Source organism: Canis lupus, chromosome 20, assembly GCF_048164855.1.
Source record: "Canis lupus baileyi chromosome 20, mCanLup2.hap1, whole genome shotgun sequence".
Taxonomy (NCBI): domain Eukaryota; kingdom Metazoa; phylum Chordata; class Mammalia; order Carnivora; family Canidae; genus Canis; species Canis lupus.
This window is the reverse complement of record NC_132857.1, coordinates 14371332-14397051: the sequence shown is the minus strand read 5'-3', so window position 1 is coordinate 14397051 and position 25720 is coordinate 14371332. Positions and strand designations below refer to the sequence as shown.

Genomic DNA, 25720 nt, shown 5'->3' with positions numbered 1-25720 from the left:
AAAGAGGTGGGTGCTGTAATTATTCCTCATTTTACAGATAAGGAAATCAAAGCTCACAGAGTCTGAGGAATTTGCTTACAGTTATTTAATAGCTACATTAGCTTCCTATTTAGAATTCCAGTTCAAGTGGCAGAGATGGGACATGAATTCAAGATTCTTGATTCAAAGCTCTTACCCATTTTGCTATACACCTTCCCACCCTCTCTTAAGAGAATTTTAGCTTGATCTCTAAGTCTCCCTTCCAGTGTAGAAGTACTGTGATTCTTCTCAACTGTCAGTTGTGCTGCTGTCCTTGATATTTTCATATGAACCAAAGCAGGGCAGAGGCTGCTCATCTGCCTCCATGAAACAGTCCACACATCCATGACTCATTATAGAAGCTTCGCCACAGAGTGAATAGACAGTGGCTGGCACTGAGGGTAGCACCTTAAAAAGGCAGATCTTAGGGGCACCTGGGTGGCTCAGTGGTTGAGTGTCTGCCTTTGGCTCAGGTCGTGATCCCAGGGTCCTGGGATTGAGTCCCATATCAGGCTCCCTAGAGGGAGCCTGCTTCTCCCTCTACCTATGTCTCTGCCTCTCTCTATGTGTCTCTCATGAATAAATAAATAAAATCTTAAAAAAAAAAAAAAGGCATGGGGGATCCCTGGGTGGCTCAGCAGTTTAGCACCTGCCTTTGGCTCAGGGTGTGATCCTGGAGTCCGGGGATCGAGTCCCACATCCGGCTCCCTGCATGGAGCCTGCTTCTCCCTCTGCCTTTGTCTCTGCCTCTCTCTCTCTCTCATGAATAAATAAATAAATAAAATCTTTAAAAAAAAAAAAAAGAAAAAAAGCAGATCTGAGACTTTGCAACTCTGCTCAGGTATATATTTCTTAAGGCTGACAAGTGAGTCAGCAGAAGTGAACAGACAATACCATGCTTGGTTTTTACATGATGAGTCACCCCTGCAATCTATCCAGCTTTAGGGTAGCCCCCTGAAGTTTTAACAGAATATTAATTGCCCTGTCACTTCCTGTTCCACACAGCTGGGTGGGATTGCTACCAGCCACACTGTTGAGAAGTTACACATTTCAGCCCAGCCCAGAAAGGTTTCCTGTGGTGGGTGAAATGACAACACGCACAAAGGTCAAACTCCAGATGTGGGATCTGACTTTTTCTCCTCTTGGGGAAAACATTGCCTCATTATAATCTCAGAAGATATTCAGTACAGGTTTCAGGCCAAAGTCTACTGAAAGATCTGAGTTCCTCTAACCTGGAGGATGCCAGTCTGTTTCATGTAAATTTATCTAAGACCCAAGACCACCTATTAGATTCCTGAGCTAAGGGCCCAGAGGAAAGAAGAGGGTGTTTAGGCATCTCTGAATGAAAATAGCTAGACCTGGAAATTACTTCTTGCTTCTTGAAGTTGGAAGGCAGTTCAAGAGGAGGAATTGGTTATTTCTGGACTAATACCTTAACTGGATAGAAATGCCAGAAGGTGGTGGGAAGAGTACATTGCAATATGGTGGGGAGTTTAGTTTACCATCTGTTTATTCATTCCACAAAAATACATATCAGGTTTCCAAAATTCATTCATATTATACTGACAGATAAGAAAATGTAACTTCTTAATTTTTCTTTATCAATTAAAATAATGTTACTCCCAAATTTCTACTCCTGGATCCCACGGTAGGAATTAAATTTTAGTCTAATTTGGTAAACTTAATCCATTATAATAATCTAAGTAAATACTGGGCAGACCAGGTGGCTCAGCGGTTTAGCGCAGCCTTCAGCCCAGGGCCTGATCCTAGAGTCCTGGGATCGAGTCCCACATCGGGCTCCCTGCATGGAGCCTGCTTCTCCCTCTGCCTGTGTCTCTGCCTCTCTCTCTCTGTGTCTCTCATGAATAAATAAATAAATAAATAAATAAATAAATAAATAAATAAATAAAATCTTTTTAAAAAATCTAAGTAAATACTCATCTTTCAGATTTCTTCTCCCTTCCTCTGCAAGTTGACCTCTGGATATGCAGCTGGCAGTGGATGGAATCTCTGGCTTACAGATTTTGTGGCACTGTCCTCATGATAAGGGGCCTTTTGGATTCTCAGTGGTCACTGTGGCAGAGAGGTTGATGTTGTTTGCTCCTGGACTGGAAGCCACTGAAGAATGTGACATTTTTTGATGTGTTGGTATTCATCCTTGGAGCTCCTGGTCATGAAGCCCATGCTTGTGGTGGTGAGAAGGAGGGAACTGGTTTTGTTCTGATCCTGGGCCTCTGCTGCTCCACCAGTACCCTTTGCTGGGGAGTGGGGGGAACAATAGAAAGGAATTAACTTCAAGTGGACAAAATGTGTCAATGAACTTTTGGTACAGTGATGCTATGTAACAAAATACCACTAAGCCCCAGGGGCATACAGCAATACATATTTATTTAGTACAAGGTTTGGCAATATTTTTCTTTAAGGGGAAATACAGTAAATATTTTAGGCTTCTCAGAACATTTAGTCTCTATTATAACTACTCAACTCTGCCCTTGTAGTGCAAAAGCAGCCATAGACAATATATAAAGGAATGAATGTGCCTATGTTCCAATAAAACTCTGCACAAATTTGAATTTCATATAATTTTCATGTTATGAAATGTTATTTCATATGTTTTGAAATGGCTTTTTTATATATTTTTCTACCATGAAATTTAATGGTTTATGATTTTTCCCCCATGGGCTGTACAAAAACATGTGGTAAGCTAGATTTGGCCCATGGGTCAGTGTTGGGTAATCCCTGACTTAGTTTTTGACTCTACCTGAGTTGGGCTTGTTGAATATGTAGGCTCTAGGCTACATTTGCTTGTTGAATATGTAGGCTCATTCACATGTCTGGGGATTGGTGAACTGTTCTAGGATAGCCTAGCTTGGGTGACCATGGTAACTTGACTCTTATATGACGGGCAAGCAGGTTAGTCAGATCATGTTCTCATAGCAATAGCAGAGGCACATAAGTACAAGTGAAAATATGCAAGCACTTTCAGAAGTCTCTGCTGGAATTATGTTTGCTAACATCCCATTGGCCAAAGCAAGTCACCTATCTGAACCCAGAGTCAGAGTAGGATAGAATGCTCCACCCAGAGAGTGAGGGCACTGCCAAGTTACATGGCAAGTGAGGGACATTAATACAACCAACCTACTAAAGGAACTACATTGAGGAAAAAAATTAATATTCTACTTGTAGCCTTTTCCTTTAGGGGTGGTGCTAGACCAAGATAGGAATATAAGAGACATAAATGTGGAACACATTCATGTGAAACAAATAAGTGTGATGAGAGGGGGAGAATGTGTGCAAAGGTAGAGGCATGAAAGTGCTTGAGAACTTGCTCTTTAGGAAGATAATTCTAGTTGTAGTGAGTATAATGTTAGGAGGGGAGAATAGAGAAAAGTAGACAGTATTCAAAGTAGACTTGATAAAACCTTTTTTTGTTGTTGTTGTTGTTTTTTAGATGCACTGGGCAAGGTCAAGTTCAAAGAAACACCATTGAGAGTGAGAGAAAATGGAGATGCTTGTTTTAATCCTTTAGCAATAGTATGACACTGTAGTAAGGATGTACAAAGCAATAGCTCTCCTCCCTTTTCTTTTCAATAGAAAGAAGGCATGAAGAACACTCAGAGTATTTGGGTTGATTCTCAATTCAAGGTGAAACTTGGGATTTTAGATCCAGTTTCATGTTGCAGTGGTTTTAAAGGATCAGGAAACATGTTATTTTCTGGTATAAAGTGAGAGGAACCATATACTTCCTTTACCCTTGGATTAAGATTTAATGATTCCAGGAAAAAGCTAAGCTTTTTCTTTGACCTCTAAGAATAACTTCATTCTTTCCTTCCTCACTCCTTTTTGACCTTCTCCCTCCTTCCTTTCTTTCCCTTCCTTCCTCCTTTCTTCTTTCCATGTCCTTCTCTTTTTTCCTCTTCTTTTTTTCTTTCTTTTTCTGTTTACATTTAAAGTGGAAAAAAGGGAAAAATGGTCTCCCATATACTGCAAACTCTGACTAAAGTCCTTGGCATCATGGGAAATTCCTTGACTTGTTTTGTGAAGGTTGGCTGTACCCCAAGATTCCACTGTTTCAAAGTAGAGTCATGTATACAGCTTAGGTTTTGTGTAAGGACTCTGGGGGATTTTGGTTATGAAACATAATGTGCAGTCTGCCTTGTTTCCCAGTGGCAAAATAGAAAACTAGATCTATTTGTTATAGAACTTTAAGCTTTAGTTTTCTTCTCAAAATTACAGATGTGCCTTAGAAGCTTATTGCAGTAAACACAATGAGACCTTACAATTTAAAATGAAAATCAAATATATTTGGAACAAAGTATCATAGATTTCAGAATGGAATATTTTTAAAATGAAAAAAAAAAAACCCTAAAAGGTTCTGTATTTATGTTACCTAAACGTTAATGGTTTGCCCTTTTCCTTATCTGCTAAGTCCTGCTGTCCAAGATCTCTTGATTCTTTGGCTAGAGAATGGTGTCATTAAAAAGGAATGTTTGGAGGCTCTTTTCTACCTCCACCCCCAGCATTTCACATGGCATTAGCTTCACTAAGAAAACAGACTTTAAACCAAGTTAGAGAAGAATGATAATTTGTGTTTGCTTTTATATTTTGCTGCTTTCCCCTCTAGATTACCTAGTCTAAAAAGGAACTTTCATCATCCTTGAACTTTCATGTAAATCAGACATTTTGTCCCTATAATTTTCCCTAATTTGTTCACATTACATCAACAAGAGAAATAAGAATGTATCTGAAAGAAATCTGGCTATGAGCTAGCAGGATGCTGGGGAGCTCTCCACTAACCCCAAAACTGGTCATCACTGCAGAAGATGCTATTGACGCAAAGCTAAAACTACTCTGCCTGGGTGGGGTCATCTACGCCCAGACTTTTACATACCATAAATATGTTGATGACTACTGAGTCCCTATCTCCAGCCCTGTTTGTACCCACTCCTTGAGATCTGTGTATCCAACTATCATTTGACATCATGAAACTCTTGAACGGCTAACAGACAGCCTCAAATTCAGCATGGCTAAAACATACTCTTTTAAAAAAAATAGTCTTGATTTTGTACCCATCCCATATACCTGCTTCTCTCTCAAACTCCCACATCAGTAAATAGCACCATCATCTTCTCAATTACTTAGTCAAAATCCTAGAAGTCACACTTCATCCCTTGCTTTATTTCCTACCTCACCTGCCATCCATCAGCAGGTCCTGCAGCTGTATTCTGTATCTAAAGCTGACCACTTCTCACAATCTCCATTGCCACAACCCAGTCAAGCCATTGCAAAGGTCTCCCAACTGGTCTCTCTCCTTCCCCCACACCCCCACCCAGCCATTTTTCATACAGCAGCAAGAGAGATCTTTTTAATGAGTAAAGATCAGCCTACTCCTATGCTTAAATTCATTTTATGATTTCCTTTCACTCAAACTAGAATGTAAGTTCCTCACCAAGGGCTACAAAGACCCACACCTCAACCTTCCTCCTCTTTCTCCTCCTCTCAGCTTCTGTCCACTTATTACTCTGTCCCTCAACCTTCTCAATGCACCTTTGATCTGTCTCAGGGCCTTTGATCTGGCCGGTTGGAATGTTCTCCCAGAATGCCCTCTGGCTTCTTTCTTCTCAGTATTCAGGTCTCAGATCAATTATCTGGTCCTCAGAGAGGCCTTCTGGGACTATCCTAGCAGAAGCAATAGCACTGCTCTTCCCCCCTCACTGTCCTGTTTTAATAATTATATTCTTTTTAGTACTTAAAACTCTCCAAAATACCTGTCTGTCTTCCCTACTAGAATATAAATGTCATGAAAACATGGATTTTTGTCTTAGACAGTGCTTAGTACAATGTAGATACTCAATAAATATTTGTCAAATTAACCAAAAACACTAATAAGGGAGGATTTACCTTGATGATCTAGTTTTTAAAAAATCTGTGATGGGTGTTGAATTCTACTGGTGCAGCTACCTTTTATATTTCTAGTGCATAAGAGCCAGGCCCATGTTGCTGAGTTCCTTCTGATTCATATTCTCTTCTTGTCTTGCATCACCAACACACCCACCAAACACTAATCCAGCTCCTGTTATATGCCAGGCACTGTTCTAGGCCCTGGGGACATAGAACTGAATAAGGTACATAGAAACACCTGCTTTTGTGGAGCTTATATTCTGTGTATCTAGCCCATCTATACCTTCACTCAGTTCCCAATATCACACAAACATGTGAGGAAATCAATACCACACCAGGGTGGCCTTGATGGGAATTAGTCCAGACAGTCCACAGATTTCCTCCATCAGAAATGTAAGGGGTTTCCCAATTAGATTGTTTGGTTGACCCAAAACGAGAGGTGAGGTCGAGCCATGGCCAGGGTAGTGCCAGGATGGCCTTAAGCATGGGGTGCAAGCAGTGGAACAACAAAGTCTGTTTCGCAGTGATGCATGGCCTCACCTTGCTGGCATCCACATCAGCTCTGTTTGAGAAATACAGGTGGACTTAATTAGAGCTCAGAAGCATGGAACAACCCAAGTGTGCCAGTATCTACTTCCTGCTCAGAGAAGGAGAGCCTCAGCGAGCCAAAGCTGCTTGCTGTCCTTGGTTTGTCTTTGCTGTCTGTGGGCAAAGCTGTATTTTAAACCTGAAATTATAGTGAATTCACTAGTAACACTGTTGAAGACCATTTTTAATTAGAAAACTCCTGTGCAGTTCAAGTAAACTAAATTATAAGGATAAAGCTTTTGTCTCAAAGAACAGCTAACTGCCAGGTTAGCTTCCAACTTACAACACAAAAGTCACCATATTTAAAATCATTTCATTGTCCTGAAAAGAGTCAACTTCTTTTCTCTATGAAAGCTAGCAAAACAGGGATGCCTGGGTGGCTCAGTGGTTGAGCATCTGCCTTCAGCTCAGGGCAGGATCCTGGAACCCTGGGATTGAGTTCTGCATTGGGCTCCCTCCAGGGAGCCTGCTTCTCTGCCTGTGTCTCTGCCTCTCTCTCTGTGTCTCTCATGAATAAATAAATAAAATATTTTTTAAAAACCTACCAAAACAAAGATAATCTTTTACTTGACAACACCTTTTTAGGCTGTCATTCTAGAGATCATGAAGATATAGTGATGGTGTTCTCACAGGTCACAACGAGAGACATTCCAAAACTCAGACTTGCTAGTGCTTTTGTGCACAGGCCAGCTATTATTACCTCCAGCCCTACTCCCACCACCTTCCTTGTAATTCCACTGCCTGGAAAGTTAAGTGTGATATTACGGGCCAAGTGAAGTGATGTTTTAGAATTTAGGGTGGATTAGGTGTATATTCTCAGATAGGCTGCTTCTTGTAAGTGAATAAGCCTCTTGATATTTTAAGTATTTGCCATCTCTCTTGAGACTAAGCAGATTAATGATGGAAGGAGGGATGGTTTCTCAATCTCTCTCTCTCTCTCTCTCTCTCTCTCTCTCCTCTTAGCCTTTAAACTTCCTGCTGCTCCAGTCAGAGTTCTTCCTCTATATTTGTCATGTCACAGTCACCTGCACATAGCATTTGTTTCCCAAGGTCCAGGGACAGTACTCTTTCATTTCACCTCCTGAGCCTGACACACACTTCCCCTCAACTGTATTTGTTCCAAATACCAGTGGGCCCTTCTGAACCTTGGTTTGAGATATTGGTGCTTACTAGTAGGCTCTTGTGCCTTGTAATTTGGAAGGTTGCCCCCAAATAGTCCCTTATAAATCTAACCAAAAGAACAATATCTATGATTGTTCTAGTTTTAAAAGATGAGCAGGTTCATGGCTTATACCTAGAGATGCTAAATTTTCCTTAAGTTTGTTATGCTTCTTTAGTAACTGCTGAGGTATTCACGTAGTCTAAATTTAATCACTTTATTGAGTGCCTAAGAATTTGGCTATAGAGACTTATTTTAAAATCACAGCTATGTATAATATTGATTACTTGATTATATCCACAGTGAGTGTTTCTTTTCCTCTTTGTAGATGTCTTTGGGGTCCTTTTCAGTTCTAAACATTTGGTGACTCCAAATAGTTTGCATTTGCGGTTTATTTGGATTATTTTTATTTTTAGTCCATGAAAATCCTGAGGAATAAGAATGGCTGTTCCTTTATCTTTTTTAAAAAAATATATTTTATTTATTTATTCAAGAGGCAGAGACAGAGGCAGAGACATAGGCAAAGGAAGAAGTAAGATCCCTGCAGGGAGCCCTATGTGGAACTTGATCCCAGGACCCTAGGATCATGTCCTGAGGCAAAGGCAGACACCCAACCACTGAACCACCCAGGGATGGCTCAACACCCTCTTTGTTTATCTTTAAGGAGATTTACTTCCTGAGTGTTTTTCCACCTCCTTAGGAGTGCTTATTGAGTTATGTGTATGTTATTTATGGCTTTTCATCTTCAGGGGAGTCCCTTACGTAGGTGATTATTCCAAATCTGTCAGCTGCTACCAGTACACAATAAACTCTTACGTGTGACTTAAGAGTAAGGCTCTGCTCAATTGCTTCCTGTCAAAGTTTCTAAGAACTGGGTTTTTTCAGTTATTTCTTGAGCTTACAAATCCCAGTTTTTATTTAATCAAAGGAACTTCATGGGAAAACAGCAGTATATGAAATATTCATTCACAACAGTGATAGTGTGATTGAAGAGTAGCAGCAGCTGCCCTAAGTCCATGGCTGTGAAAACACAATTAAAATTTTAACACATTTTTTGAAACATTCTTTTCTGAAGTGCTCAGTTTTCAAAAGTAATGGGGAAATGTATATGGTGCTTAAGTATTAACTTCTACTTGAAGCCTGGTTGTAAGTTTAATGATGAAAAATATTTTTTCTTTGACAAATTCAAACATATTGACCTTATGGATTTTGATAATTGCTGAAATTCCTGGGCTTATTCTCAAAGTAAATCCTCAAAATATCAAATTCAAAGATTCTCACAATTTCTGTGTAAGAATCAACTGGTTAACTTGTTAAAAATGCAGATATGGCTCAACTGTCGATGGGCTGTTAAGGAAGTACCAAGTTTTTTACTATTATGAACAGCAGTGAACATTCTAGTTTGTGTCTTTGTGATAAACATATGGATGTATTTCTGTTGGGCATGGAGTGGAATTTCTGTGTCACCAGTTAGCCATCCATATATTCAGCATTGATAAATACTGCTGGAAAGGGTTCCAGAGTGATTGTACATTTATGATCTCTCTGTCAGTGCATTAAGAGTTTCTGTTGTTCCCACATGCTCACCACCACTTGGGTATTTGTTTATTCTAGTGGTTCTGTATTTTATTGTAATTTAGAATTAAATTGAATGAATACATATGTTTTGGTCTAATCACACACACCACACTTGCCTGTAATTGTATTGGGTAGTTCTGCTTTTCCCCTTTGCAATGAAATGAAAGCTGATTCAGGCCTTACCCTGTGAGGGACTTATGTGAAGTTTGGTGAAATACCATTTAGATAAAGAGAGTGAACAATCTATAGCTACATGAAACAATATGGATGAATCTTACAAATTGGTGAAAGATGCCAGACACAAAAGAATGCATACTGTATGATTCCATTTTTCTTTTAAAGGAAGCCATTTATTTATTAAGGAGAGACACAGAGAGAGAGAGGCAGAGACACAGGCAGAGAGAGAAGCAGGCTCCATGCAGGGAGCCTGACGTAGACTCTATCCTGGGTCTCCAGGATCAGGCCCTGGGCTGAAGGTGGCGCTAAACCTCTGAGCCACCCGGGCTGCCCCTGTATGATTGTATTTATAGACAGTACCCCCTCAACCAATCAATCAATCAATCAATCAATAAAACAGATGAAACTAATCTCTGGAGTTAGAAGTAAAAATAATGGTTAACATTAGGTTGGGGGAATAGGTCATGAAGTAAAAATAATGGTTAACATTAGGTTGGGGGAATAGGTCATGACTGAAAGGAAACAATCTAGGAAGGTGGTATTGTGGTTCTTGATCTGAATACTGGTTTTTCAGATGGGTTTAGTTATTTTTTTTAATAAAGATTTTATTTATTTATTCATGAGAGACAGAAAGAGAGAGAGAGAGGCAGAGACACAGGCAGAGGGAGAAGCGAGCTGCATGCAGGGAGCCCGATCCTGGGACTCCAGGATCACGCCCTGGGCTGAGGACAGGCACCAAACTGCTGAGCCACCCAGGGATCCCCTTCAGATGGATTTAGTTGTGAAACCTCATCGAGATATCCACTTAAGGGATGTGTACTTTTCTGTATGAATATTACACTTCATCAAAAGTTCTTTTTAAATACAGATTACCAGGCCCTTACCACGAAAAATTTAGTCTTTTGATGGGACCTGGAACTTTACATGTTTAACAAACATGAGGGTGGTTGGAATGCAGGTGGCCTCAAAGTGCACTTTGAAAAACATTGGTAATTGCATTCAGTGCAGAGATTTTTAAGGCATTCGTCAGCTCTTCAAAATAATTTAATCAGCTGCTTTGCACACTGCAGCTATTTTGGGTCATTTCAGAGATACTTTCAGAGCCCCCCACTTTTCACTTCTGAGAGTGAATCAATCCTGGAAAATGAAAACACTGAGTGAGTTCCATGTGGGAAAGGTCCACAGCTTATACTTAATGTGGAAAGGACAATCAAGTGAGAAATAAATCCATTAGGTGGGAAGGAAAAAACCCCATCAAGTGCTGGAATCATAGAAACTCTCTCTGGGAGGAGAACTGATCATTTCTGATGAAAGCCCATTTCATTTATTTTGCCAAGAGCGATGGAGTGTGTCTGGGTCTGAGGCATTTGGTAGACGCTCTATAAAAACTAGGTTAAGGACTGAATCAAAATCTCTTCCAGTTACACAAAGAAGGAAACATAGAATGCAAATAAATGTAAAACTATTGCTTGTTGTGACTAAAAGTCCCTCATGTGGTAAGGCCTGAATCAGTTTTCATTTCATTGTAAAGGGGAAGAGCAGAACTGCCCAACACAATTACAGGCAAGTTTTTAAGAGGAACAAAAAGAATGAAAAAAGTCACTGTGTTCATTTAGAGCTTGTTTTATCCACCCAAGTTCTGAGAAAGTGTTCTCAAATGTCAAGAGCTAATAAAACTCCTCAGTTCTTAAAGGAGCCATTATTCTCCCTGAACATGCAGAGGTATAGATAATATTACTTGATTTACCTATAGGCAATGTGATACTAAGCTGCTATTCACTGATGTGGCTGTACCAATTGTTAAGAAATTGAAATAGTCTCATACCTGTTGGAAAATAGCCACATTTGGGGGTTCCCTGAGAGTGCTTCTCTGCTGTCCATACTTCCTGCCTTCTCTGGGATCCCTCAGACCTCTGGACAAAACAGCAATACAGGGTTAATGCCTGACAGTCCCTGGGTTTCTAACTCTCTCCAGCCACAGATTACCTAAGAGGTCTTTGTTCTATGATAATACCTGTGAAGGGGAGAAGTGGCTTTGTTTAGGAGGGGGTGATGAGGGTCCTCTCTTCTCCTCTGCCTTTTCACTGACTTCACAACCACCCCCCCAATTCTACATTCCTCGTAATTTGTCATTCTTTGGCAATTTCTTATTGAAGTCATATCTTAGGCAATGAAGGATCAGTAATTAAATGTGGATGTTTTGTCACTAGAGTAACCTTTGATTCTCTCAGCCCTAAATATCCAAGGGCTTACATATTCTCTGTGATTCACTTGCTCACTCACTCTCTCACTCATTCAGCAAACATCTATGGAATGCCTGCTACATGCCAGGCACTGTGCTTACCAGTAAGACTCCATCCTTGGCCTAAAAGTAACTCACAGTCTGGTGGGGATGACCAACCCATAAATAGATAATTCTGGTGCAGTGAGAGAGCCATGCAAAAGTGCATGACAGGAACAGAGAGAAGAGCCAGCAAAGGTAGCCTGTAGTCGGCCAGAGAAGACTTCCTGGAAGAGGTGGTTTGAACATAGTTTTAACAAAAAAATGGAAATTAGCTAGATGGGGATGGGGAGTAGAGTACATTTTGGGCATAGGGGGCTATATGAACATGGTAAGAAATAGCAGAGTATGTGCAGGCAATGGAATATAAAGTGTGAGACCTAGGTTAGTAGGAGGTGAGACCTCAGAAGATAGTAGGGTCAAGAATGTTGCTAAGGGTTGAGATTTGATGCTGCAAGAGGCTTTTTTACTCATCAGGGAGCAGCCAAATAATGTGTTACTATAATAATGTATTATATTTGTGATGGCTTTACCCCTTAAAAATCTTAAATTAGAGCAAATTCAAGGTTATCCCTATAATGTGGTGAGTCTCCCCCATTGGCATTCCATATGCTTTCTTGAGAGAAAGAGATAGAGAAAGAAAGGGACTGAGCTAGGGCTAGGAGCCAGGGCTTGAGAATAACTCTGCTCACCTCATCCAAGCAGCAAGCTGGTAGCCGTTGTATTAACAAACTGTTTCTGCACGTTATCTCCTTATCAGTATTTTGGGGTGTCATCAAATCTGCATATACCCAGGGGATGGGACCCGTGAGTGTATTTTACCCCTCTTGTTGGTCATGAGAGGACTGTGGCTATGTAGACTGAAAAGCCATGAAGGGTTTCCATGCTGTGGGCCCACGTGCATTTTATGGCGATTCCTCTGGCTTCATCAAACAGTGATGATGTTTCCTTACCTATGGGTAAGGAAATCTCAGCCACTCTCTCCCAGTGTAGTTATTTTTCAAATAAATTTCATGTTTATTTTTCAAATAAATTTCATGTTTATTGCTGCAAGAATATATTGTGACCATTTAAAAACATACTCCAAAATGGAAATTATAAAAGGATGAGATAAAAATGAGATTAAAACATTTAGAGTAATTTTTATTTTATTTATTTATGATAAACGAAACCTCATGGTTTGGTGTGTCTGTTTTTTAAAATCTTGGTTTAGGGACACCTGCGTGGCTCAGTGGTTGAGCGTCTGCCTTTGGCTCAGGGCGTGAACCCGGATTCCCGGGGTCGAGTCCCGCATGGGGCTCCTTGCATGGAGCCTACTTCTCCTCCCTCTGCCTATGTTTCTGCCTCTCTCTTTCTGTGTGTCTCTCATGAATAAATAAATAAAATATTTAAAAAATAAAAAATAAAAATAAAATAAAATCTTGGTTTATACTTGTGATACTATGATTTGTAGATCGTGCTCTAAGTTTATTCAGTGTTTGGGTTTAATGGCCGATGCAGATGCCAAAAGCCTCTTAAAGTGATGTAGCTCCCAATGAGAGTATATTTCCTAAATGATGAGGCTCAGTTATAGTTCTGTGCTATGATTATGCATACCTTTTTCTTGAAATTCAAGTTAGTATGTTTCCTTTATCCCTGGTATCAATCCCTTGTTCTTGTAAACTAACTGGAGGGGGTACATATATTTCATAATGTTAACAAAACGGTTCAATATCTGCTGAACTTCTGTTTAAAAATTTTTAAAATAGGTTAGTAAATTCTATGTTCTATGTCCTTAAAACATCCTTATAACAAATGTTTGTACATGTGACACCTTTATATCACTTTTGGCAATAAAATTTCAAAATGATGGAAACATTTCCAAATATATATTTTCAAATTCTGTTCAGTAGGAGTTTTTTCTGAAAAGAAAAGTATTTTCTCACTTGTTAAAATGTTAACTTTACTCTGATGGGCCTGAATAAGTTTTTTCTTTTTCTTCTAAAACAACTTTAAGATAGCATAGTGACACTATCAAAGAAAAGGGCAGCATATGTAGGCTATTTGTCTTTTTGTAAAAGAAAAAAATATGGCTTTTTTTGGGGTTGGCAATTTGAAAATTGGCTTGATTGGATGTTGGAATAAGTGAGAGAAAGGAGTCCAGAATGAATTCTGAGCTTTCCAGCTTGAACAACTGCCTGAACAGTGGTGTCACCAAATGAGGTAGGTGGAGGAGAGAATAGAAGTCAGTTTAGGAAGAAAATGATGAGACACTAAGTAGGACTCTGGAGTTGTTGAGTTCAGTTGTTGGGCTACAGGACTTCTTACTGTTATTTCATGCCCAACATATTAAAAACCAAACTAATCTTTGGGTTTATAGGCCAAATTTATTTTTTCCTTTTGTTCTTTTATCTCTCCATGGCACCACCATCTCTCAGTCACTTAAGGCTAAAATCTTTGGAGCCATATATGACTCATCCTTTTGTTTCCACCTCTATCCAGTGAGTAACAGACCTTTCAACTGTCATTTGTTCATTCCACATATACTTATGGAGGACCTCTTCTATGCCAGGTACTGATCTGGACCTTGAAGAGATAAGTATGGAGAAAACACACAAGGTCCTTGCTCTCATGGAGCTTATATTCTGGCTGGAGAATGTAGGTAATGAATATATAAACATATAAACAAGAAAATGATCAGATATTGGTAAATGGTAAGAAGAGAATTAAGCAAGTGGTATAATACTATCTAGCTGGCCGCTATAGAGGAGCTGTCTGAGGGGTGCTATTTAAGGTGAGGTCTGAAAATCCATGCACCATTAGGGGAAAGAGCTTTCCAGGCAGAAGGACTTAAGTTCTGGATAAACTCAGTGAGCTCTAGGAACAGAGAAGGAAGGCCAGGGTGGCTAGGGCTTGGTGATGGTATTGGTGCAGATAACCTCGATGGTCATGACTTTTCTTTCATCATGGCTACTCCATTCTTGTACCCCATTGCCTCATACCTGGCCCCTTATATAGTGCCCTTTACCTCCTGCTTTCACTCTTTCCTCCTATTTCAATACTAATACTTAATTAGCCTTCTGAAGATTTCACATCATTGTGCTATAGTAAAAGCCTTCAGTAGTTGAAGAGTAGTAGGCTGACCTCTGGGGGCCAAGAAGATAAGCAGCTCTGCACGTGGGGTGTTTGCTCCTGTGAGGTCTCCAAGAGGCCTTGGGAGTAAACCATGTATCTCATTACCCTCTGTTTACCCACCTGTGTATTAGTTTTCTATTACCATTGTAACAAATTACCACAAACTTATTGGTTGAAAACAGCATAAATTTATTCTCTTACAGTTCTGGAAGCCAAAAGTCTAAAAAGGGTCTCACTGGGGTTAACGTCAATATGCCAGCAAGGCTTCTGGAAGCTCTGGGGAGAATCCATTTACTTACCTTTTTCCAGCTTTTAGAGCCTGCCCATAGTCCTTAATTTATGGCCCCTTCCTGCATCTTCAAAGCTAGCAGGGTAGTTTTTTCCCATCTCTCTCTCATTCTCTTGCTTCCCACTTTCACTGTTAAGAATCCTTGTGATTACATTGGGCCTAACTGGATAAGCCAGGATAGGATAATCTCCCCATCTCAAAATTAGCCCCTTAGTAACCTTATTTCCTCCCATATCATGTAATATTATATGTCCACAGATTTCAGGGCTGAGGATGTGAATATTTTTAGGGGATTATTATTCTGCCTATCATACCCTATTTCTTTGATGTATTAAGATTTATTAGATATTTGAGGCTAATGGAGACTTCCTACAAATAGAAAGCCACTGAGACAAGAAAAGGCCTGTTGTGGGAGTCTCATTGCTTTGGCTCGGTAAACATGGTAAAGCTATGCACATTGATGGGGCAGGATTGCTAGGTTTTCCTTCAAGGGAAGCTGAATGTAGGACAGTGAAAATAGCAGTAGCAGTTCTTGGATAGAATTAGAACAACAGAGAATATTTCTTTTTCTCATTTATTTTCTATCCAGGTGGGGATTTGGATCACTGACCTTTAAGATACATCCTAACACCAAATCTTTATGATCATCCTGTCTTGTGAGATGGTTCCCAAGAAGGAACTCATTTCTATGTGGAAATAGAAGGAATCAAGTAATATAGCACAAGTTCTAACCTCTTGAAAGAGTTAATATTATTCTGTCTTCTCCATACTTGGAAATTTATAGAAAAAGATACCAGAATGTTCCTTAGTGAGACATTCTTTTGTTGTCTTCTACCTCTATGTTATGTCTACATGCCAAAGAAGTTATTTTTTGGCAGGAAACACAAGTAAACTCTCATTATATTGATCTTCATTGGACAATGACCATATGTCCTGAATTTCTGGAATAATTCTTGTTTCATATTATTCTACTCAATAAAGAATTAATCCAATGTATAACTAAATACAATGTAATTTTATATCTTGGTAAGACTTTTCTTACAAATAATTTCACAAATCAGAGAAAGCTCCTCTGTCTTAATTCATCTTAATTTTTAGATTGGACAAATATAGTCAAATATCTATTTTCCTTGTGGTAGAATTTTTTTTAAGATTTTATTTATTTATTCATGATAGACATCGAGGTGGGGCTCAGAGATACAGGCAGAGGGAGAAGCAGGCTCCATGCCGGGAGCCCGATGCAGGACTCGATCCCGGGACTCCAGGATCACGTCCTGGGCCAAACGCAGGCGCTAAACCGCTAAGCCACCCAGGGATCCCCTGGTGGTAGGATTTTTTGCCTAAATAATTATATTTCTACTCAACTTTCTTAGTCTGTAGAGATAGAGACAAGCAAAACTTATTTACAGGCTCTCTGTATAAGCAGCAAATTGGTATCTGGTAATAAATTTCCTTTGAAAACAGATAAAAGAAAAAAACATTAAGAGTAATGACATCTAATGTGTATTAAACACCTAACATGATTTAGGCTAAGTGCTTTACATATATAGTTTTGTTTCAGTTTTAAAAATGAAAACTCTATGAGGTATCTCCTCCCTGCCCTTATTATAGATGAGAAAGCTGATAAAACACTTTGAGCAATATGTTCTAATAATATATAAAGCTAGAAGGGAGAGAATTGATATATGGATTATTCACTGCCTCCTAATACTGCTTCAACATTATATATTTCTTCCTCTAAGCTCCTCATGGCAGAGGAGAGGCTTTGGAATATAGATGGGTTTTGATGGGGGAGGTGGTTGGGGTGACTTGGACAAGAAGGCCAATACAGCTAAAGCAGGATTACAATAGTGTTCTGAAAAGTTAGAAGTCCTTGGGTTGCAGAGAGAACCAAGAGTCTCTCACCACATCGTGATCCAGGAATCTTGATATCTGGGGTTGCAGAATTCTTGCCTTGCCATCTTCTGGGTTAAGGATTTGGTCAGTCACTCTAGTGTGCCCCATTCTAGAAAATAGCTCATCATCCATCCAGCCACTCAAACCCAAACTAGGAGTCATCTGCAATTTTTCTTTTTTTCTCCTTCAATTCTACTCTTCAGCAAGTTCTGGTTGTCCTGCCTTAAAATATATCTAGAAACTGGGCCTTGTGTCCATCCCAAAAGTAGCCACCACCTCCCTTAATCCAAAGGTTCATCTGCTCTCTCCTAAGCTACCATAATAGCTCCCTAACTGGCCTCCCTGCTTAGTATGGGATTTTGCCTAAAATCCCATACTAAGGTAATCTTTCAAAACAGGAAGCAAATGATCTTTCTCCCTGTCACTTCATCAACATTGCCTACTACACTTAGAATAAAATCTAGTCCTTTAGCATGCCACACAAGGGCCTGTATGGGCTAGATTTTGTCCACTCCTCTAAACTCATTTTGTGTTCCCTAAGACTTTTCCCATCTCAGCCAACTTTTCACCTGACTTCCTTCTGCTGGTATCATCTCTGTCTTTAGATATTTAGCATTAACTCTTTCAAATAGGATTCAAGTAAGCACACCTCCACATAAACCTCTCAAATATTCTATCACATCGCCCTTTCTATTTTTTATGTAGTAGTTATTCTAATTTGTTATCATTTTATTTGCAAGTGTGTTCTTTTGCTTATCTCTCACATTGGAGGACTGGACCTCATCTATCTAAATCCTCAGAACTGGGGGCACCTGGGTGTCTCGGTGGTTGAGCCTTGCCTTTGGCTTTGGTCGTGATCCTAGGGTCCCGGGATTGGTTCCTGTGTCAGGCTCCCTACTGGGGAGCCTGCCTCTCTCTCTGCCTATGTCTCTGCCTTTCTCTCTGTGTCTCTCATGAATAAATTAATAAAATCTTTTTAAAAAATAAATAAATCCTCAGAATTTAGCACAGTATTGACAAATTAGGGATTTACTAAATATCTGTTAAAGAAATGAAAGAATGTATCATAATGATTTTAAAAGTATTTTATTCTTAAGTGTAGGTACATATATTGGACACATTTTGGAGTATCTCCTTGGCTTATAATGACCCTCTTAACTGACTTCCTAATTCAGAGGAAATGGCCCCCTTTGACCATTTGTTTGAACATGCCCTTGACCTCTAGCTGCAGTGAATTGGACAGCTGACTCAAGCGGGGCTAATAAAAATTGCAACACTGGCAGTTTGGAATTGGAACTGAGAGTCATACAATTGGTCTATACCATGTATCCTTAGGATCCTCCAACAGTCATGAGTTCTGATCTGAGGATCAGAGAAGGCTGGTGAGCAGAGAAAGAGAAATGAGACCGAGTAGATATGCAATAAGAAAATGTAATATGAGATACAGGGGGAGGGTCTGGATGACTTTCCAGGTCTTGATTTCAACATCTTCTTGCTACCCAGCTAAACTCCTGCCCTTGGGTTCAGGAAAATATCAACAGCCTGCCCTCCAAATGCCATCCCAGGAATGAAGCCACAGTGGTAAAGATACTTCAGTCAATTTAACATTTCATGAAAACAAATTTGCCATTAACGTGTTGGTTCTGCTTTAGCACATGCTACTTTGTGCCATTTTCGCCTCATATGATGATAGATGACTTACTTGCTCTTTAGCTAGAAACTGTGTAAGTGAGAAGGTTTCTAGAAGAAGAAAATGGAGAAAAATCAGTGAGAGCCAAACATGTTTGTGGCATCCCCTACAAGGAGAGAGGGCCAAGTAAGCAACATCTAAAAGGGGGAGATGTGGGTGATGAAAAAGCAAGTGCTAAAGCAAATAGCAGGGACCTCTGTGGGCTTGATCAGCAGTGAGCTGGGTTGCTGAGGACTGGGAAACTTGCAGAATATAAAATATCTGGTTGCAAGATATGAGTTCAGAAGCAGCAGAGTGAATCTCTTCAGGTGATGGATCATTATGCTGAAATCAGTCTTCACAATAGAAGACAAAGTCGGCAAAAATGAAATATTCCCTCATAACCAGGGTTTTAAAGTATAGTAGGCTGCTCCTCTGTTAGTAACAATCAATACTGACTCAGTTTAAGACCACACAATCCCCTCTTAGCCTGACCTCATTATACCTGATACTAATGAGGGACTAAAGTCCAATGGTCATGGATGGGAGTTTAATATTGCAACAATCACACTGATTCAAAAGTCCTTTATCAGCAAAGGCGTGCGGGAGAAATACATTGGCTTCTCAGCAATGCAACCAGCTGTAAAGTATCTTTCAATGAATCCACCAAGGTGTGAACATCAAAAGCCCAGGAGGAGCTATTTATATTTGAAGATTATTAGGCATTAACTGCACAGAGGAATTGCCTCAAAAAATGGCCCCCCGACTAGGTACTTTTATGGTAAGTCCTAGAAAACACTGAGCTCTCTCAAGTAATTTTCATTCTTATGAGATTCTGCATCTTGGCTTGGAGTGTTGTTCCTCCTATGGTGTGTGTCTGGACAGGATTGGGAGGGAAAGTGGACTCCAAGGACATGGGAGAGTTAACTGTCAGTTACTTTTGAACAGAACTGACAGATCACCTACTACTTCTGTGATTGGCACTTTTAAACCCAAGGTGAGACTGATATATACAGTTCATGTCTCCTGATGAGGACACGTGCAAAAAATATCCTAGGATTCTTAGACCCAGGAAAAGCTCTGCATTTGCGGCTACATCCTGGCCCTGCTGGAATAATGGCCACAAATCTTGGCTGGAGGGGTTCTCTCTGCCAAAAGAAGAAGGCTTTAAAGCCTAGAGCAGTGTTTCCCAAACTGAACTCAACAGGGTGTGAGTATGTGTGAGGAGATATAAGGATTACATGGACAATGCTTGTGAGAATGGAGTTAAAAAGTGAAATTAAAATTTGGAGTGTTTGCATGTAACATTCATGCATACAAAAAAATCTATAAAAAACATATAAGGGATAAAGAACAATAAATACCCACCTTAATAAATGCAATATTACCAATCCCATCAATCCCCCCTGGTTGCCCTTTTTGATTCTGTCCTCCTTTCTCCCCAGGTCACCAGTCTTCTGAATTTTGTGTTGGAGTTTTATTTTTCATAATGGTTCACCTATATGTGTATATATCCATAGTATATTTTTAAAATTTTACATGCTTTTGAATTAGCTTTATATCAATAGTGTACTGTAGGTACTCTTCTGAGATCTGTTGTTCATCCAATTCTATGTTCCTGGCCTCTATATATTTTTTTTAAAGATTTTATTTATTTTTTCATGAGAGACAGACAGAGAGAGAGAGAGAGAGAGGCACAGACACAGGCAGAAGGATAAGCAGACTCCATGCAGGGAGCCTGACGTAGGACTCTATCCCGGGTCTCCAGGCTCACACCTTGGGCTGAAGGGGGCGCTAAGCTGCTGAGCCACCGGGGCTGCCCTTCCTATGTATTGATACACACAATTGTTGTCCTTGTTCATTGCTATTATTCGTTCTATGGATATACCACAATTTTGTCTGATGGATATTATGTTGCTTACATTATGTTGCTTATTATGTTTTGCTATTACAAACAATGGGATTATGAACTTCCTTGTACAGGGTTCTTGGAGCACATGTGCAAGAATCTCTCTAGGATATATACCTATGAGTAGAATTACTGAATGTGAGGGCAGGCACATCTTCAACTTTATAGAATAAACCAAATTGTAAAAAAATGATGGTTGAGGGATCCCTGGGTGGCGCAGCGGTTTGGCGCCTGCCTCTGGCCCAGGGCGCGATCCTGGAGACCCAGGATCGAATCCCACGTCGGGCTCCCGGTGCATGGAGCCTGCTTCTCCCTCTGCCTGTGTCTCTGCCTCTCTCTCTGTGTGTGACTATCATAAATAAATAAAAATTAAAAAAAAAATGATGGTTGAAGGGTGCCTTGGTTGTGCAGTCAGTTAAACATTTGCCTTCAGGTCATGATCTCAGGGTCCTGGGTCTGGGCATACTGCTCAGCAGAGAGCCTGCTTCTTCCTCTCTCCCCCCCTCTGCCTTTCCCTCTGCTTATGCTCTATCTGTCAAAAAATAAATAAATAGGGCAGCCCAGGTGGCTCAGCAGTTTAGCGCTGCCTTCAGCCCAGGGCCTGATCCTGGAGACCCAGGATAGAGTCCTATGTCAGGCTCCCTGCATGGAGCCTGCTTCTCCCTCTGCCTGTGTCTCTGCTTCTCTCTCTCTCTTTCTCTCTCTCTCTTATGAATAAATATATAAAATCTTAAAAATAAATAAATAAATAAATAAATAAATAAAATCTTTAAAAAAAAGAAATAGTTCTCTACCCAGCACCCAGAGGTTATAAAGATATTGTCCTAAATATTCTAAAATTTTGCTTTTCACATTTAAGGTTCTAATCTCTGTTTTCACAAATAGATTTCTTTACTTAAGAACTTCTCTCACTTGTTACTATGCATTGTGGACATCCCTGAAAGGAGACAATGCAGCATTTCCTTGTTGTATTCCAGACTTGTAATTCTTTTTCAGAGCATCTTCAGGGATGCCTTGGTATGTATTTTGGGAATTACTACTCTGTAGAGATGGGAAAAAAATGAAGTCTACTTTCTACTACATTCTTGACCAGTTCTGGGACCTGCCTTGTATCAATTGCTGGGTAACTTCCTTGTGATTTGCTTTTCTTATTTTGAAAATAGACATTATTACCCAAGTTAAAATATAAAAAACAAAAAATAATTACTATATATTGAGAACACTAGGGAGGATGATAATATTAATGTGTAAAGGGATAAAAATTATTACTGTATGAATATTCTCCAAACTTTCTCTTCATCCCATGTCTCTCACTTGGAGATAGGAGTATTGTATGGAAGGTTCCTGCTTGCTGGATTCTCCCCTAGGCTTTGCTGTGAGAAGCTGAGGGATGACTGGGTTTTGGGAAGGCAAAGAAACTAAAATGACGTATGTGATGAAAACGTTAAAAAGCTTGAGAAAAAGTGTTGGTACACAGGGGTTAAGGATGAGAAAGACATAGACAAGACTCAAGTCCTGACAGTTGAAGTCATTTTTCTTTTATTGCAAAACCACAGTAAAACTGACCAATTGTGGCCTCACATATATAACCTTTTTTTTCTTGTATGATTTTATTTGATCATAACAATAATGCTGTGAGGTAAATAAGTAAGATATTATCTATCCTCTTTTAATTTCTGAAAATAGTGATTTAGAAAAGTAAAGTAAACTGCCTTAGGACAGAGTTTGAGAGTGGTTAGATGGGATTCAAATCCAGGACCAATAAATGTAGCATCTGTGTCTTTTCCACCATATCATGCAGCATGTAGGGAGGACCAACATGTAAATGCTCTTAGAAAAAATATTTACACAAGGGCAGCCCGGGTGGCTCAGCGGTTTAGCGCCACCTTCAGCCCAGGGCAATGATCCTGGAGACCCGGGATCGAGTCCCACATCAGGCTCCCTGCATGGAGCCTGCTTCTCCCTCTGCCTGTGTCTCTGCCTCTCTCTCTCTCCTCTCTGTGTTTCTCATGAATAAATAAATAAAATCTTAAAAAAATATATTTACACAAATACTAACCACCTCCAAATTAATTGTTTTCTATTATTTGGGTTTAATGATCACAATTTCTCAAGAAATGCTATACAATGGTTGCCAGAAAGTACCTGTATCTTATATAATTTAGTGGGATAATTTTGTTTAACTCCGAATTTCTCAAGTTTAGAATGATAATGTATCCTGCTTTTCAAGTGAGGGTACATTTTTGTGGTAATGAAAGTGATGTATTCACAAATTCATAAACATGTAGCTCTAACTTCTCTCTATATTCCTAAGAAAATGATGGCAAATGGCAATGGAAGAGACAGGTTGAAATCTGTATTTAAAAAGGTTAAAAAGATAACCATACTTAAGGAAATAAGCCCCCTAAAAATTCAATGAAATAGAACTAGAAGTCTTCATTTGCTGATGAATGTACTTAACACTATAGATGAGTAGATTTCACTTTTTGATTTCACAAAATATATATATACATTACTGTGTATTGTCATGTGGATGAAAAAAGCCATCTTACAACTGGAAATGAATATAATTCTTTTCCTTGGTGTTACATGGATGGTATTCAGAATATTTCAGCTGCAGAAAATATTTTAAGTGGTTATTGTTATTTCAGTAACATTAAGTCTCTCCTACATCTATCAATTAATTTTTACCACTTCCAGCTGAAGTTATAGCTTTCCTACTTTTTCAACTGCAGGATTTTTTCCTTCAATAATGCATGGAAGTACATTTCCTGTAGTAGCTCCATCTTGGCTGCAGTGTGTGGTCATTCTGTGCATCATTTCCTCTAATGAATGGAGCAAACATATGAGCATACATAGCACTACAAAATATATAAAGTCAGATCTGTGGTCCCAATATAATCGCAACAAAAATGATTAATAGTTTGTTTTAATGAGGTAACTGGGATTTAATAAGTTATTGATTTTTCTCAGCATCTTACTAAAATGCTTTGGAATGTGAAAAAAAAGTCCTCCACTCATATAGGGCAGTATTGATCAAGTATGAATTCATACATCGGGATTCAGGATGCTTTGTTATCTCAGGGCCAGTGCATATTACCTGATTAGTATTGATTGCATTGTGGCCATCAGTGAATTCTCAAGGCATCATTTTTAGTCAAGGAAGAATGAATTGTTTAGTGTGACCCTGAAATCACTTTGCAGCAGATCCAGAAAAAGTTGAGTTGTTGACGATTCAGAACAAAAGGCCATGGATTTCATTTGCTGAACTGGATTTACTTTATTCCAGTGATTTCAATGCTATAGTTATGGTTAGGAGATATTCTCTTTTGACATTCTTTTATTTCATTTTTCTTACACATTTTCCTCTGCCCTGTATGTTCATTCTCCTTTCTGCTTGGCAAACTTCTACTCATCCTTCAGTACCCAACTCAAAAATCATCATCTCTGACCACATTCTTGATTCCCTTAGACAGGTTCTGTTCCCCTGGGTCACCGTTTGTTGCACTTAAGTCTTCAATACTGAGTGACAAATTCTAGTAATTATGTTTTTATGTCTGCTCCCTACTAAACCATAAGCTTCTTTTGAACAGGGCTGTATATTGTCTCTTCTGACTTCTTGGCCCTTAAAATCCCCCATATTTAAGAAAAGGTACATGGTTGGCAGTGTGTAAATGCTTGCTGCTGTTACACATTGGGTGAGTATCTCTTTTCAACACTCACAATCTGAAACTTCTGGTCCCACAGGATTTAACTGGGCTTTATTGCCTTAGAATTGGGAGTCATAGGTACCTTCAATACTCACACCACCACCACTACATATTGAGTGGGTCACATTGTATGTGACACTTTACAAACAAAATCTCATTGATTTCTCACTATTCATTGCTCCATTTTAGAGATAGAGGCTTAATAAGTAATTTTCCCAGGTCAGGAAGTCAAACCAAGTTCTCTCTGACTCCAAAGCCTAGAGTATGATTCAAGACACTCTGAGAAAGGCCCATCCAAACAAGAAACCTGAATTTTTTTCAGTCTTCAAGGCTTCATGGGGCAGCAGAAGTGAGAGAATGAGACACACCCAGAGTATTCTAATACTTTGGAAATAGTTGGTGAATAATATTTTTAAGTTCCTACCAGATAACTTCTCAACATGGATCAGGTGACAATAAGAAAAAAATTTCCCTTTTGTAAAGTTCACATGGGAATGAGGATGCAGAGAAGAGAACCAATGAAGGGCCAGAGAGAAAGAGGGTGTCTAAAGTTCTAAAGAGAGTAGAACGTGTGTGCTAAAGACCCAAAAAGGTGGTGGTGGGGCCTTTTTGTTTTTATTAAGACTGACCATCACTGAGATAATAGTGGTACTTTGAGTAGATCAAAATGAGGGGTAAATGCAATGCCCATCTTAGAGCACTGTATCAGTTCCCTATTGCTGTTGTAAAAACGTACCAAAATTTAGTAGCTTCACACAACACAAATTTATTCTCTTATAGTTCTGGAGCTCAGAAATCTAAAAGGGTCTCACTGGGCTAAAATCAAGGTGTCAGCAGGATTGTATTCCTTCTGGAGGCTCTAGGGAAAAACCCATGTCCTTGTCTTTTCCAGCTTTTAGAAGACATGACAGTTTCTGCCTTGTGACCCTTCTTCCATCTTCAGAGTTGCTTCTGAGCCCTGACTCTGACCCTCACTCTCCTACTCCCCCTTTCTCTTATAAGGACCCTTATGATTACACTGAGCCACCTGGATAACCCAGAATAATCTCCCCATCTCAAAATCCTTAACTTAATCATATCTGCAAAGTCCCTTTTATGATGTAGGGTGCTGTATTTACAGGTTCTGGGAATTAGGATAAATAGACATCTCTGGGATGTGTTATTCTGCATACAGCAAGTGTATTAGAGTGGAAACTAGAGATCAAGAGACAGGGTTCCAATCTTAGTGCTGTCAATGGGGAGCTGTATGCTTTGGGGCAAATCTCAGTCTCCCTAGGTCATTGCTTCCTCTGGTGCTTTTAACCTAAACACTGGAAGGCATGGCTCTGGCTAATTAAAAGCCAGGCTTGTTTTACATACCTGCAGATGACACCATAGCATTTATTTAAGGCCACTTCTGAACAAGTCATTAGTCCTTCTAATGGTGTTTCT

The 25720-nt window shown here is 39.5% G+C and overlaps 1 protein-coding gene across 6 annotated transcripts in view; it reads left to right on the top strand.

The window, feature by feature from the left end:
• The window catches only part of LOC140611680 (importin subunit alpha-8-like), a 256113-nt gene that overhangs the window by 213964 nt on the left and 16429 nt on the right, over positions 1-25720 (top strand). The window lies entirely within an intron of this gene.